The sequence below is a fragment of the Monodon monoceros genome, unplaced genomic scaffold (genome assembly GCF_005190385.1).
Source record: "Monodon monoceros isolate NGI ecotype Baffin Bay Population unplaced genomic scaffold, NGI_Narwhal_1 Super_Scaffold_7, whole genome shotgun sequence".
In the NCBI taxonomy this organism is placed as follows: Eukaryota; Metazoa; Chordata; class Mammalia; order Artiodactyla; family Monodontidae; genus Monodon; species Monodon monoceros.
The window spans coordinates 51,616,920-51,632,038 of record NW_021703784.1 but is presented as its reverse complement, the minus strand read 5'-3'; the positions used below and the strand labels follow the sequence as shown (position 1 = coordinate 51,632,038).

The 15,119-nt window shown below is 45.0% G+C and overlaps 1 protein-coding gene across 1 annotated transcript in view; it reads right to left on the bottom strand.

The window, feature by feature from the left end:
* The window catches only part of TENM4 (teneurin transmembrane protein 4), a 740,944-nt gene that overhangs the window by 576,302 nt on the left and 149,523 nt on the right, over nt 1-15,119 (bottom strand). Inside the window, exon 3 of the mRNA XM_029207627.1 lies at nt 13,794-13,849. The gene's annotated coding sequence lies outside the window, so the exon portion shown is untranslated. The remainder of the gene's footprint in view (nt 1-13,793; nt 13,850-15,119) is intronic.

Below are 15,119 nucleotides of genomic sequence, written 5' to 3'. Positions count from 1 at the left end.
TCTTTCGTCTAGCTTGCAGTAGAGATTTCTGAAGATGTTTTAGAGAACCCTTATTCCATTTTGTTAGCACGACAACCCTAGGAAGGAGGCATCAATGTCCCTATTTTACCAACGAGCATAATAGGATTCAGTGCTATCCACTCCAGAATTCAATATTTTTGAGTCTGACCTCCTAGTGAGCTGGGATGGCTCTTCTAAGGCGATGGAAGGGAAGACAAGTTCCAGGAGATGGGGTATGCCGATGAAAGGCCCTAGGAGACCTGCATTCTATTCAAGGACAATTCTCCAATGTCTAGACCTGACTTTTGCTATCAGATATGGTTTTAATTCCACCTCTCTGGTACCCTTGGGCTGCTGTCCAGGAAAGGTCACGAGTCATTAAAGCATTTACCACCCCAGGATAAAGTGCAGACTTCTTCAAAAAGCACACAAGCTTTTTCGATTTAGGATTTGCCTCCTGGGGTCTCTCCAAGTCATCTTTCAGCGCTGTTCCTTTAAGCCCCTGTGAATGACTGAATGTGGAGACAGACTGTTCTCAGTGACCTCCTGGTTCTGCCTGGGCCTCCATCAGGCCAATTCCTATGCATGCTTCAAGTTTCCCAGTGGACCATATCTCCTCTGACACTGTCTCTCCTTGGTATCTCCTCCCTCTACATTCCTGTGACCTCCTTTTATGCCTGTGTTATGGCCATGATCATGCTTGGTAGTGACTGTTGGCTTAGAGTCTGATCTTCTCCACCAGACTGGCTTCTCCCTTGGGACTGAAATGCATTCTCATCTGTGTGACCTGACACTGCAGTACAGGGCCTGCCATAGAAAAGGAGCTCAATATGGAATGGCTGAGTGAAATAATGAAGTGACTGAAGGCATGAGTGAATGACCACCACTCAAAGCGTCTTTCCTTTAGAAAAGCTCAGGGACTGAACATCATCGTGATGTGTCCTGTAATGTAGTGAAAGCTCAGACTCTGGTTTCTTGTTCCAAGCAATTTCAGTCAGGAATAGTCTTTCCTTATTTTCACATGTTAAAAAGTAACGAAAAACAAACACTCAACTCTTCTGTTAACCTGGATGCTGAGCTATCAATGTGTGTGGATGTTTTGATTTTCTAGGAGGACACTGACAGGTTTCAGGGGAGATGATGGTGAAGCATTGGTCTTGTTCAGCATGTGGTCAAGAGGCCAATCTGTTGTCTGTTTTGGAGGAGAAGGTTTTGCTTCAACAGAATATTCATCCAGGCATTTGTGCAGAAATGTTTAAAACAGTAAAAAATTTTTTAAAAAAAAGAGGAAGGAACCATGTCTGTCTGTCCACCCCAGTTTCCCAGTACTAAATGTCTTGTGGCGTAATGGTAGGAGACTACTGTCCTACTCATAGGGAAATGTTCAGGCTTTAACCTAATGTCAAGTCTGTGGTCATAGACTCACCCAGCACAGGCACATGATAAGGCATAACTGTGAGCCGTCAGAAGCTTTGTCCTCATTACAACTCTTTAAAGTTCTCCAAAAAAGAGGCAAGATGAACATAAATCCTTCATGAACTCTTGCAAAAAAACAGAAGGAGGAACCCTTTCCAACTCATTTTATGAGGTCAGCATTACCCTGACACCAAAATCAGTCAAATATATCTCTAGGAATAAAAAGCTACAGATCACGATCCCCTTTGATTATACACACAAAATTCCTCGACAAAATAATACTGAACTGAATCCAACAAATACGAAAAGGATTATACACCATAATCAAGTGGGGTTTTCCTAGGAATGCAAAGTTGGTTTAACATACAAAACCAATCAACATAACACACCACATTGAGAGAATAAAGGAGAAAAATCTCACGATCCTGTCTGTCAATAGACACAGAAAAGCACTGACAAAATCCAGCACCGCTTTATGACAAAAATACTCAATAAACAATGAATACAAGGAATCCTCAACCGAACAAAGATCACCTTTGAAGAACTCACAGCTAACATCATACTTAATGGTGAAAGGCTGAAAACATTTTCCCTAAGATTAGAAACAAGACAAGGTGTCTGCTCTCACCACTTCTATTCAACATTGTACTGGAGGTTCTAATCAGGGAAATAAGTCAAGAAAAAGTAAAAAAAGGAATCCAGTTTAGGTAAGGGAAGAAATAAAACGATCTCTACTCAGAGATGACAAAATCTTTTATATAGAAAATCCTAATAAATGCACAAAAACTATTAGAACTAATAAACAAGTTCAGAAAGTTTGCAGGATATAAGATCAATGTACAAAAATCATTTGTTTTCTATATACCAGCAATGAACAACCAAAAATTGATATCAAGAAAGCAATTCTATCGGCAACGACATCAAAAAGAATACAATATTTAGGAATACTTTTTTTTTTAAAGCACAGGCTTCTTTACAAGTGCAAGACTTCTTTACATGTTATATGTCTGATAATACTGAACATTATAAAACACCACAGAAAAGGAGAGACATTCCATAAACGTGGGATATCTCTCCTTTTCTGGTGGAAATCCCAGGTGGATATATTTTTTTAAGAAATTGGTAAGTAGATCCTAAAATTCACATAAAAATGCAAGAAACACAGGATACCCAAAGTAATCTTGAAAAAGAACAATGTTGGAGGACCCACACTTTCCAATTTCGAAACTTACTCTGAAGCTACAGTAATCAAAGCAGTGTGATATTGGCATCAGGATAGATAGAGAGATTAATCAAATAGAATTGAGAGTCCATAAATCAACCTTCACTGGGGAAATAATAGTCTCTTTAACAAATGGGGCTAGGACAACAGGATATACACATGCAAAAGAATGAAGTTGGTCCTGTACCTCACACAAGATACAAAGCTTAACTCAAAGTGGATCATAGACTTACATGTAAGAACTAAAACTATAACACTCTTAGAAGAAAATATGGGAGTAAGTCTTCATGGCTTAGGATTAAGCAAAGGTTTCTTAGATGTGATACTCAAAGCACAAGTGACAAAAGAAAAAACAGACAAATTTCATCAAAATTTAAAACTTCTGTGCTTCAAAGAACATTATCATGAAAGTGACAAGACAACTCAGAGAATGGGAGAAAATATTTGCAAATCATATGTTGGATAAGTGACTTGTATCCGGAATACATAAAGAACTCACAATGCAACAGTAAAAAGAAAAATAACCCAATTAAGAAATGGGCAAAGGACTTGAATAGACATTTCTCCAAAAAAGATATAAAAATGGCCAAAAAGCACATGCAGAGATGCTGAACATCATCAGTCTTTAGGGAAACCTGAATCAAAGCCACAATGAGATATTTCAAATCCAGGAGAATGGCTAAAAAAATAGAGAGAGAGAGACAATGAAAAGAGTTGCAAAGGATGTGAAAAAATTGGAAACTTCATACATTGCTGGTGGGATTGTAAAATGGTGCAGTTACTTTTGAAAACAGACTGGCAGTTCCTAAAAATGTTGATCATAGAGTATGACCTAGCAATATCATTTACAGGCATGTACCCCAAAGAACTAAAAGTATACATCCACACAAAAGTTTGTACACAGATGTTCATAGCAGCATTATTCATAATAGCTGAAAAGTAGAAATAACCCAAATATGCATCAACTGATAAACAGATAAACAAAACAAGGGTGTGTGTGTGTGTGTGTGTGTGTGTGTGTGTGTACATACGTGTGTGTATTATTCAGCCACAGAAAGGAATGAAGCACTGATACATGCTACAACATGGATGTATAAGAAACCAGGCACAAAGGCAACATATTATAGGATTCTATTTATATAAAACATACAAGATAGGCAATCTATAGAGAGAGAAAGTAGCTTAGTGGCTGCCAGGGGCTGGCGGCAGGGGGAGCAGGGAATGGGGGGGTGACTGCTAATGAGGATGGGGTTTCTTTTTGGGGGTGACGGACTGTTTTAAAATTAGATAGTGGTGATGGTTAAATATTTCTAGAAAACACTGAATCGTACAATTTAAAAGAGTGAATTTAATGGCATGTGAATTATATCTCAGTAATGCTGTTATTAAAAAAGAACATATGCAAGAAAGAGACAGCAGGGATGTGGAAAAATGGAAACAACTGACTTGCTAGAAGTGGGAAATTGGAAGGTAAGTTTATATTTTTCCTGTTATTGTTGTTTTAATGCTGTTTGTACAATAAAATGTGGAAAGGAGAGAGACAGAGAGAGAGAGAGAGAGAGAGAGAGAGAGAGAGAGAGAGAGAGAGAACCCAGTAGAGGAGGTAAGAACTTGTTTGGAGTCCAGGGCTCTGAAGCTGGTGTCCCTACTCTGCTAGTTACTGACTCTTGAGTCTCAAGTGGCTTCACCTCTCTGGGCCTCAATTTCCCTTTGCTCGAGAGTGGGATAATATCAGCCGCCTAGGCCTGTAGGATTACATGAGCCCTTTTACATCCCCAGAGCAGATATATAGCAGATAGCCATAGTTTCCATTATCTTTCACCTTCATTTATTTCTTCAAACAATTATGACACCTCTGTTATATCCTGGATATATAGATAAATTAAGATTGGACCTTGTCCTTAAATATCTTGGAGTTTAGAGAAGTAGACAGACATAAATAACTAAAACAAGTTCTTTGGGAAGGGTCATAGTACAGATTTCCACAAACAGCTGGTTGGACAGTTTTCTGCATAGTTCCAACACATTTGGGAACTTCTGCTGGGAGCTCTTGGTGAAGGGGCCAGACCAAGAGGTGGAAACTCACAGAAGAAAGACAGCATCTGTAATCACAAATCACAGGTTTGTTCCAAAGCCTGTTCTCACGTGTGTTATCACATGCAATCCTCAGACAATGCCCGCAAGGAAAGTATTATTACCCTATGTTATAAATGAGAAGACTAATCTTAGAGAGGGCAAAAGAGTGTCCTGTTCTCGCAATGCCAGCTCACGGTGCAGGACCCCTTCCCTTTGCCATAGCCACCTCTTCTTCTGAGCAATCGTGGCCACATCCCACTAGGAAGGGATATTGGGGTGGTTGTGAAGAATCAGAAAATGCAGAGGGGGCGGGCTTCCCTGGTGGCGCAGTGGTTGGGAATCTGCCTGCCAATGCAGGGGACGTGGGTTCAAGCCCTGGTCTGGGAAGATCCCACATGCCACGGAGCAACTAAGCCCGTGAGCCACAACTACTGAGCCTGTGCGTCTGGAGCCTGTGCTCCGCAACGGGAGAGGCCGCGACAGTGAGAGGCCCACACACCGTGACGAAGAGTGGCCCCCGCTCGCCTCAACTGGAGAAAGCTCTCGCACAGAAACGAAGACCCAACGCAGCCAAAAATAAAAATAAATAAATAAATAGATTTATTAAAAAAAAAAAAAAAGAAAAGAAAATGCAGAGGAGTCCTCTGAAAGTCAGGGCTGGTAGGAGGTATTGAGGATGTAACCTCCTCCCTTGGAGTCCAGTGAGAAGGCATAGTGGATGGAGACCAGAGAACCCATTCAGCCCTGGATCACCCAATGAAGACTGAAAGCACTCCTTGAGGAAATCCCTGCTCTATAGGTCATCAATGTCTAATAAATTCTTCACTGATCTCGCCAAGAAAGGAAGTGGGGGTGGGGAAGGAAAACATGGTATCCTTTATAGAGTGCCTACTGTGTACGAGGCATTATACAAGGTGCCTTCCCAACAGCAGGCACTTGAGGCATTACAGTGGCCACTTTCTATATCGACTCTGAGGTAACACTGAGGACCAGAGAGGTCAAGCGCCCTGTCCAAGGTCACACAGAAAATCTGTTATCAGAGAGAGGAGTGAGGACTCAAATCGGACTCTCTTTCCACTCACCCTGAGGATCCTAAAGTCCTCCCTGTGCAAAGAAGTCATGGTCTGAAGGGCAGAGGGCTGAATCGAGGAACTGGCTGTAAGAGCTCAGAAGCCTCACAGCATCAGGAGGTGGTCGAGCCCTTGTCTTCCGTCTACACAACAGTAAAAAACACCAGCTCACGTTTTAAGAGTGAGGGGTGGGACACTGGTTTTATTTTTGTATCTCTAAGTACTTAGCTTCAGAATAAAAGTATCTGTCACAGAATAGGAGCCTCTGTAAGTGTTCTTTAACAACAACCTAATTTACCTTTGCTTTTGATGGAATCAGCCCTCGGCTAAAAGCAAAAGACCTTCCTTTACCAAATGCATCTTCCTTAAAGGAGGATTACAGATCACAGCATAGGCGCTCGGCTCAGAGACCCAGGTGGGTCCCTCAGTGATGCTGCCAGGCTTTCGGCAGCTGGCCAGCTGGACCAACTGAAGTCTCATTTATCAAGACTTAAAACAAGTCACTTGTTGGCTTCAGTGTCAGCCCCATCCCATCAATCATGACAGCGAGTCTGATCCCAAAGGCTCCCCACCACCGGAGCATCTCCGGAATTCAATAAAAACTGAATACCCCCAGCTGATGGGCCCAGGGGCCAGGCTGTGCCCAGCACTCTATAATTAGCTATACCCTGTTCAGGGAAAGCAGAAGGGTCTCCAACCCACCCAGCGGTGTGGGGTGGCCCCAACACTCTGCAATGGTTCATAATGACCAATGGGATTAGCAACTGAAGTTTGTAGAGTTCTCAGCCAGGCAAGACTCAAAAAGGAGAACCTAGAGTCATCACCTCAACAAATATCTCAAAGGTAGAGAAAGAAGGACACAGACTTTGGGAGCTAACAGACCTAAGCCCACTCCAGTCATGTGCAAGATGTCTCATCTTCAAAAAGCATCTTAACCTCTCTAAGCGTCTGTTTCCACATGGGCTAACCACGGGTGCTGTTTATTGCTGTTCTGGGGGCTAGAGAGGCGAGTCATATGGACAGATCTAGCAGGTGACCAGTAGTTGTGAACTGGGTGAAGAAGGGACATCTGAAGTGGCCAATGGTTGAAATAAGAATGGATGATATGACAAGAGAATACGTAGTAAAAAGTAAATTAATTTTTTAAAAAATTTAAAAATAGAGCGAGAAGAAAAGGAAGTGAATCATGGGGAAAACTGCATTTAGTAGGGGAAAAGAAAAGCCACAATTCAAATAAATGGAATGTAGTCAAAGGGAATAATGAAATGTATTTTAAAAATCACATTGTCCACTAGGCATGTCAGGGAACTTGTCTAAGGTTTTCCAACTGTCCAATGTTGAAACATAAATCATAACACTGAAGGCCTATTGTTACACCATCAATGAACGTCTCCTACAGATGGAGAGGCCAAAGGGAGCCAATGGGTTCCTTCTCACGAGCCAATTCCAGCTGGTTGATAATGTTTATATAGCATTGTTTTTGAAAAAATTCTGAGACTGCATCTGAACACAGTGGTAAAGAGAGCTGTTTCAATTAGTGACGTGTGCAGTAGGATGTACGGAAAGAAGGGCAGCCTGCATGCCATGTGTGTGCTGCCCAGAGCTGTGATGTGCTGCCCAGAGGAGCCCTTTGGGACTGAGGCACTCAGTGCCCCAGCTGTGGGGACTGTTGCTGCTGGCTGCTGACAGCTCTCAGTGGAGTCCCTCTCCAGGAATGGTCCTCAGCCCAAGGGAGCTGCCTTACGCAGGCGCAGTACCCAGCTGTTGCTGCCGAGGGCAGTAAGGTCAACTTCCCTTGACTCAATGCAGGGAACTGAAGGACCATCCCAGCTCCAGAGCTCCCCGTGGGATCGGTTGATGCCTCTGTTGTGACCGCAGTGCCGCTCAACTCCTCCCTCGATCTAATCTTACTTCCCTTACTCCCGGACAGGTGCTGATCCCGAGGGCAAGTCCCTTAACTTTCAGCACACAAATCTCTGTCCCAGAGTCTGGTCCCAGGAACCCAACCTAATACATCATGTATCTGCCATTCCTGCACAAGCTATACTTCCCTATGTCTAGCTAATAGCTTGTCATCTGTGCTTACTTACCCCTCAACAAAGACTCAGTGTTAGCCAATGAGAACATGTAATCTATCAGCTTTCCCTTTTCCCCTTGTTTGCAAGGAAACTCAAAGATAAGTTCTCCATTCTTTCCTCTCTTGCCTGTGCTAGAGGTTCTGCTTTAGGCTTGGAGGCTCTCTAAACTAAAAAGGATGGGTTGGCTCTTTTCCTCTCATTTTTCAGTCTCTCCTCCCAGGCTCTAGCCCTGGAAGAGATAGCATTTGCCACTGACTCACTTTTTGGAATCGTTATAGATTGAAAATGTCACCAGAAAGAGGGACAATACATGTTAATGACTCTCATTGGCATGGCACCTTCAACTTACATGTATGTATTATTTTATAGACCCAGCAACTCTTTAGAGTTATTATTATTTCTTTTGAACAGAAGGTACAGAGAGGTTAAATGATTCCCCTAAGGTCAAACAGCTAATGAGGAGCAGAGCCTGGATGTAAATCCTGATCTGTCTGAATCTCAAATGCATGCACTTTTATCTAACATTTCTTCCGCTATTCCTTCTGCCTTTCCTTTTATTTTGAAGAAAAGGGGGAAGGAAAGAACAAATGCTCATAAGGAATTCTGCCAGCAAAGCTGGCACATCCCGCCCGTTTGAGAAAGCGGCTTGTTCGTAAAGGAACAGCTGAGTGAATCTGGGGATCGTGTCCACAGGCAGGCAGTAAAGCCTGCGACCTGTCTGCTAAAGAGCCATGCCAGGGGCTGGGACAGAAAAGACCAGCGACCAGCCCCAGCTCCCAGGTCTGCCACGGCAACATAACCCGGGCTTCTGCTTTGGTGGCGGTGGGCATGGTAGACAAATCGCTGAGCCCCGCACGGCCATGTGGGCTGGTGACGTTCGGGTGACTCTGTGGCCCTAGGATGGATGAGGGAGCACAGCGAGAACTTCTCAAAGGCAGCCAAACTGTTTTGGTTCTGTGCAGCCTGTGGTTCACAACGTGCCTACATTGGGATGCAGCTGGCTCTGCACAAAAGGGAGGCTTGCAATCGGGAGCGAAATTCAAAATATTTAACAACGGATACGGCACAGACGGCAACCAATCAGAACAGACACAATAGCCAATGAGAGCAAATGTTGGCTGTAAACAAACAGCGCGGCCATGGAGTACCTCCCAGCCGAACACCAGTCTTGGCAACAAGGAAGCCCAGTGAGCAAACAAGGGGAAGAGGATGAGCAAGCCAGGTGTCCAGGAGCCAATAGGGAACTGTCTGCCTATCTCCAGGGGAGGTCTCAGAGAGGATTTCACTAACCCCCCAGGGTTCTGCAGGGTATGGTTTAAAAATCATTGCTATGAGGGAAAGAGGAAATACCCTCGAGGCCCAGCTTCAAGAACCAGTATGACCACTGCTTTTGGGGTGCACAGGGCCAGCCTCCAGAGGAGTGAAGCCCTGAGCCACCCAAAGACACGGCCATGAAGGCTTCAACTGATGTGTCCTCATGCTGTCATCCTGCTTGCTTTTCTCTTGGCCAAGGAGTGTTCATGTGTGGCCTCCCAAAGCAGTTGTTCTGTTGTAGCATTTAGATGAGGGCACCAGCATACCTCACTAGAGTCCCCGGGACACAGAACACACACCTGGATTCATGCAAAAATTGACTGTCGGGAGTCAATAGTCAGAATCCTCGTCCCACCCGGGCAGCCTCCAGAGTAATTCCAAGTCCCTCTCTTTCCCAGCTCAAATTCTCCTCCCTGCTCCTTAACTTTCACTAAGAGCACATGCTCCTGCCCCCCTTTAGACAAAGTCACAAGGGGTCAATTATCTTGTGGCAACGTAGGTGGAGTACCATTTCTTCAGCTTGTGTAAGACGAAGCTACGCATGATGAAATAAGTCATTGGTCCATGAGGGCTTGTGGGAAGTTCCCAGTAGGCAAGGCCCTCCCTGGAGAGCAAGGCACCAAGGCCTTTTCCTTCGCCCAGCCTTACCCACCAACAAGTCCGCGGCAGGCTAGGTGCCAAGCCTAAGAAATGCCCCCAGAAAACGTCCCTGAAATGCTTCACCACTGTTCTCAAAAGGTTGTGCCTCTTAATATGTTGACTTCACCCCCACTTGTGTCCTAGAAATCAGGTCTATCTACTCTCCAGAAAAGAAACCCTTGCCTCGTCCATCTTATTAGTGGTTCTTCATACTGTCTTTCATATGTGACTGTGGCGCCCCCAGCCTTCACCAGCTTTCTCCCTTCTGGATGGAAACTTCACACAGCTCCAGATAGGCAGGCACTAGATTTGAGTGACAGCTTCACAGGAAGTCACTGGAGGAGCCCTGGGCATCAGCTGTGGTGTGAGGGATGCTGGGACATCTGGGGGAGGCCAGAGCACAGGGGCAAGGCAAGACACCACAGGTAAGCAGTCAGCCGGGGTCCTATTTCCAGCTTTGCCACTTAGCAGCTGTGTAACCTGGGAACGTGACTCAAAACTCTTCAAGCCTCTATTTTCCTTATTATAAATATTATTGTAATAATAGTATCTATCTCACAGGGTTGTTTCAAGAATTAAACAAAATAATATACATATAAAGCATTCAGCACTTTGCCCAGCATATAGTCAGCAATCAGTACAGGGAGGCATTATGAATACTGTTAATCATTCAAACATTTATCGATCAGTTGATCTAAACCCTGTACCTTGCCGGGGCTGGGGCTTCCAGTCTCTGCCCTCAAGAACCTCACAGTCCAGCGAGAGAGGACCACAGAAGAACCATCGGTTAGGATGTCATGTGGTAAGTGCTTTATTAAATAATTACTCTTAAAAGAACTGTCACTAATAGGTGACAACCATTTTCTGCTCACCATTGTGGGCTACGTGCTTTATAGAAACCGAGAGTATATGCTTTCTAATCCAAACACCTGGGTTCAAATCCTAGCATTATCACTGAATACTTAGGTACTCTTGGGTATGTTAACGTCTCTGAAACTTAGTTATCTCATTTGGAAAATGCGTATAAAGTTAGAAAAAATGTACTTAACATCACAGTGCCTTGCACACAGTAAGTGCTTAACGAAATAGATGTCCCTTAAAGCAACGACTAAGGGTGTTTGGAGAAGTGACACTGGATGGCTGTTGCTCCAGCCCTGGAGCACTGCCTGGGTAAGCCTCAAGGTCAAGGCAGCACATCCACCTAGGATGTGTAGCAGGACTTTAATGTTCAGTGGCTTGTCTGGTTTGGAGCCAGTTCTGAGCCAACCAACAACTGGAGCCATAGGGACCAGAGGCTGGTCCCTGCAAAGGAGCTGCTGGCAAGAACTAGATAGAACGTTCCAAATAGGGCAGCCCCTCCAGGACCAACCAAGGTACAGAGAAATTGAGTAGTTGGTGCAGTAAGAGGCCAAGCTAGGACTCTCATGAGCGCCTGGTATATTAATCAAGGCAGGAATACCCCCACTCAGGACCACTCTGCAGCCTGGAGCTACAGTGGCTTCTACGTAGACCACAGACACTGCACACTCAGCCCTGTGCCCGGTACCCCCGGGCTGGGTCCTGTGGAGTGAACAAGGATGACCCAGGCAGAGCTCCACACCCTACGGAGTTCTTCACCTCTGGGACGGAGCTGAGCAAATCAGAACACACCAGCCCCAGAACTGATCCCGTGCACAGAGAAGAACAAAATTACACAAACCCAGACCTGTTGACACAAATGAACATTCCTGCAGTGCAGCCTGATAAGCCTGTTGCTAAGCCTACCTGGTTTCCTGTCACGGAGCACCTCGTTCTCAGCTCAGGAAAGATAATAACTCTGGGAACCAGCTTCCTTAGGAGACCTGGCAGAATGCTTTCAGTCCAGAGCAAAACCTGTCTTTCAACACAGCTTCTCCTCCTCCCGCGTCAGACAAGAGGAAACCCAATCCATGCAGGAAAGGGTTTGCACACACGCACACACAGCCCTGCTGGGTGTCAGTGGCTGTAAGTGACCCTCAGGGAAAGGAAGGAGCCCCGGATCTCTGGGCTCAGAGTACCTCCTAAACAAAGACTCTAAAGTTTCCTGCTGGGACAGGGCGAGACACAGGACGCTCAGATTCCAGGCGTACCCGCAGCTATCATCTGTCAGTCCTGACACCTGCCCTGTCTGTGTCGAGGTCCAAGCAGAGAGATCAGAAAGCGCGGGGTAGGGGCAGGGGCTGGGGAGGGCAAGAAAGGGGAGAAAGGCCTTTGGAGAGACCAATATGAATAGTAGGAGTTTTTATCTGACCCCAAAGAACAGGGCAAGGGAGAGCTGTGTGATCTAAGCCAGGATGAAAGAATGGCTGGCCTCCCCTTGTAATCAAAGAGTTTAATGATGCTTATTAAAAGCCCATTTCTGGGTCCTGTTGAAAAATTATATCCGTTAAGTGTTTTCTTTTTTTCACGAGAATTGCTTCCTAGAGATTAAACACACACACGCGCGCGCACACACACACACACACTCATCCCTTACAAACCCCACTCCCCACCGAGGCACACACATTCCCCACAAATCCCGCACATCCCAGATATCACACACATGCTAGTCATCTTCATTAAAGATGGCCACAATTCACAACGTACACACGCACAGTAAAACAGAGAAACCAGGCCCAGTCCCTGCGGTGATTCATGCACCCTTTGAAATTCCAGACTTTGAGGGAGCCCAAGAGCTTCCTGCTCAAGCAGTTGTCATCCCACAAACAAACAGCACAGCCTCTAATCCACATCATTCTCCATGTCTTGCCTGAGGCCAGGCAACTCTGCGAAAGCAGAAGCTCCCAGGATCGTTAAGCTTTGGTGGAAAGCAACCGTGTTCAGTAGGGTCACTGCGGAAGAGGGGGGCTGTGTCCCTCTGGCCCATGGCGGGCTTTCTCTGATATGCTGAATCGCAGCCACCTGAAGGAGGTGGCCCTGGGCCTGCGGCAGGTTTTCCTCTGGTTATCAGCTTACCCAGAGCCCAAGGCTGCCTTCACTCTCAGGCACAGAAGACACTGCTTTCTGGAATAATCAGTCAGACACAGGAAAGTACTCCTTGCAGAAAAGTATCTCTGCACCAGCGTGGGTTTCCTCTGGGTGCCGATGTGCCCAACATTTTACTCACTGCTAAGGGACAGGGTACAAAAACGCCCGTTCAAATGCCCAAACCTTCAGTGGAACAGTGTGCTATTCTCAAAAACAAATGCTTAGGGGCTAGTAAATCTAGCTCAAGGGTTTCAAGGGCAGCTCTAACCCTTACTCACTCAAGGGCCTGAGCCAACTCTCTAAGCCATAGTTTTCTCCTCTGCAAAATGGTAATAACAACTTCTTTCCATCTTACGGAGTTTCGGGGAAGATCACAAAATGCCCTAGAGATTGTAAACTCCAAAGCAGATGTTAGAAGTTCTCATGATGAGACAGTAATGAGGAAATGCGGGAGCTCATAAATTGGGCTGTGAGTGCCTCCCGGGCAAAGCTTATGTTGTGTTTACCTTGTTATCCTCAGTGCCTGACACAGAGGGCAGCACCACATATTCTGGGGAAAAACAGTTTGAAAGAAAGAATGAAAAATGAGTGAATCCCTGAGTTAAGTGGTTTGTTCAAGGTCACAGAGCAGCTCACTGTGGGACAGGAAGCCAGACCTCCTGACACCCGTAGTCCAGGGCTCTCTGTTCTAGATGAACCAAACTCTTAGATCTGTTGAAGACAGGGCAGTGATATCTCATTAGCCCCAGCACGGGCCTGGTTTGCTTACGAGGCCTTCACAAACCCACCTGTTAAACATTCCAGCTCAACAGTGGGAACAAACAGAAACCACACGTGCAAATTATACCCAAACGCCTCTGACCAACTCATTTCCTGACTTCAGTTGCGCAAATCAGAAAAAGCGCAAGACTGGGGAGATGGGGCTTCAGAGACTGAATCACAGAGACTAGACATAGATCTCATTTTAGGCTCACTTCCAGCATTATCACTTACCTACTGACCAAGTGTCCGAGAGATCACTAGCCCTCTCTGATTCTCAGTTTTTCCATCTGCAAAACAAGAAGAAGATCACAATTAATCCCTTGAGACCACTGGACTAAAAGACGTCTTAAGTTTTATACCCAGTATTGGCTACCAACCGCTTATGAGCCCATGTAACTGGGGGAGTTGCTAATGATGAGGGGCTGGAAGAGAATTACTTCAAACATGAAGCATGACAATTAAAATAGTTACATGCCAAGAAGGGCACCAACGGCACCCATCTCTCAGTACAGAAAATTCAGCTTTCCAATCATTTTGGCAACTTTATTTTTCATAGATGTCAAAATGCAAGCAGTCATTAATTACCAGGAGAAACAGAGCAAAGAAAAACGCTACTACGTCAACATACTCACTTCTGACATTTGGGGGTATTTTTCCAATTTCTTTCCTTCTCTACATAGAGTTTACCGCTTTGCAGAGTAGGGTCTATGAAGATGTACTACACTGGAAAGTAGCCCTCAGATCACGACTACCCCCTCCACACCCCCGTGACTGTTGCCTGTGTAATTAACTCATTTTCATTCCCACGCCTTTTGTCAGTTTCCCCAAGACCTTTCAGGCCTGTGGTCAAGTCTCTGCCCCGCACTGCACACACCTGAGCCCAGTGGAGTGAGCATCACATGACTTTAGGAGCCCTCAGCTGGTCTTTCCCCAATCAGGGTTCCCTTACCTCATCTGGAAAGTGAGGAAACTGGCCTGGCCAATCTCAGAGATCACTTTCAACTTCGAAAGGTGAGGCTAAGGAAAAAGGAAGGAAACATACATTCGAGTCCCTACTATGTGACAGCTATTGAGCCGATAATATCTATGGGTATTATCTCATGATCCTCGTAACCACCTTGGGAGATGTTACGGGCGAGAGAATGGTAACTCAGTGAGGTTTGGCCATCTAGCCAATGTCCACTGCAGTCACGTTGGTACCACTTTCACGATTTTCGCCGTATCAGCGTCTCACTGCTATTACCATTTACTAATTTTTCCAAATCAATTCACATATTTTACTTAACTCTAATTTTAATGGATTTTAAAAAAACGTTTCTCACACTACTATATATAAAATAGATAACTAATAAGGACCTACTGTATAGCTCAGGGAACTCTACTCAATACTCTGTAATGACCTATATGGGAAAAGGTCATTTGTATATGTGTAACTGATTCACTTTGCTATACAGCAGAAACTAACACAACATGGTAAATCAACTATACTCCAATAAAAGTTTTTTAAAAGTTTCTGCAGTTCATTATTTCTTCCTCTTTTCTCTATAGCCCAATGGA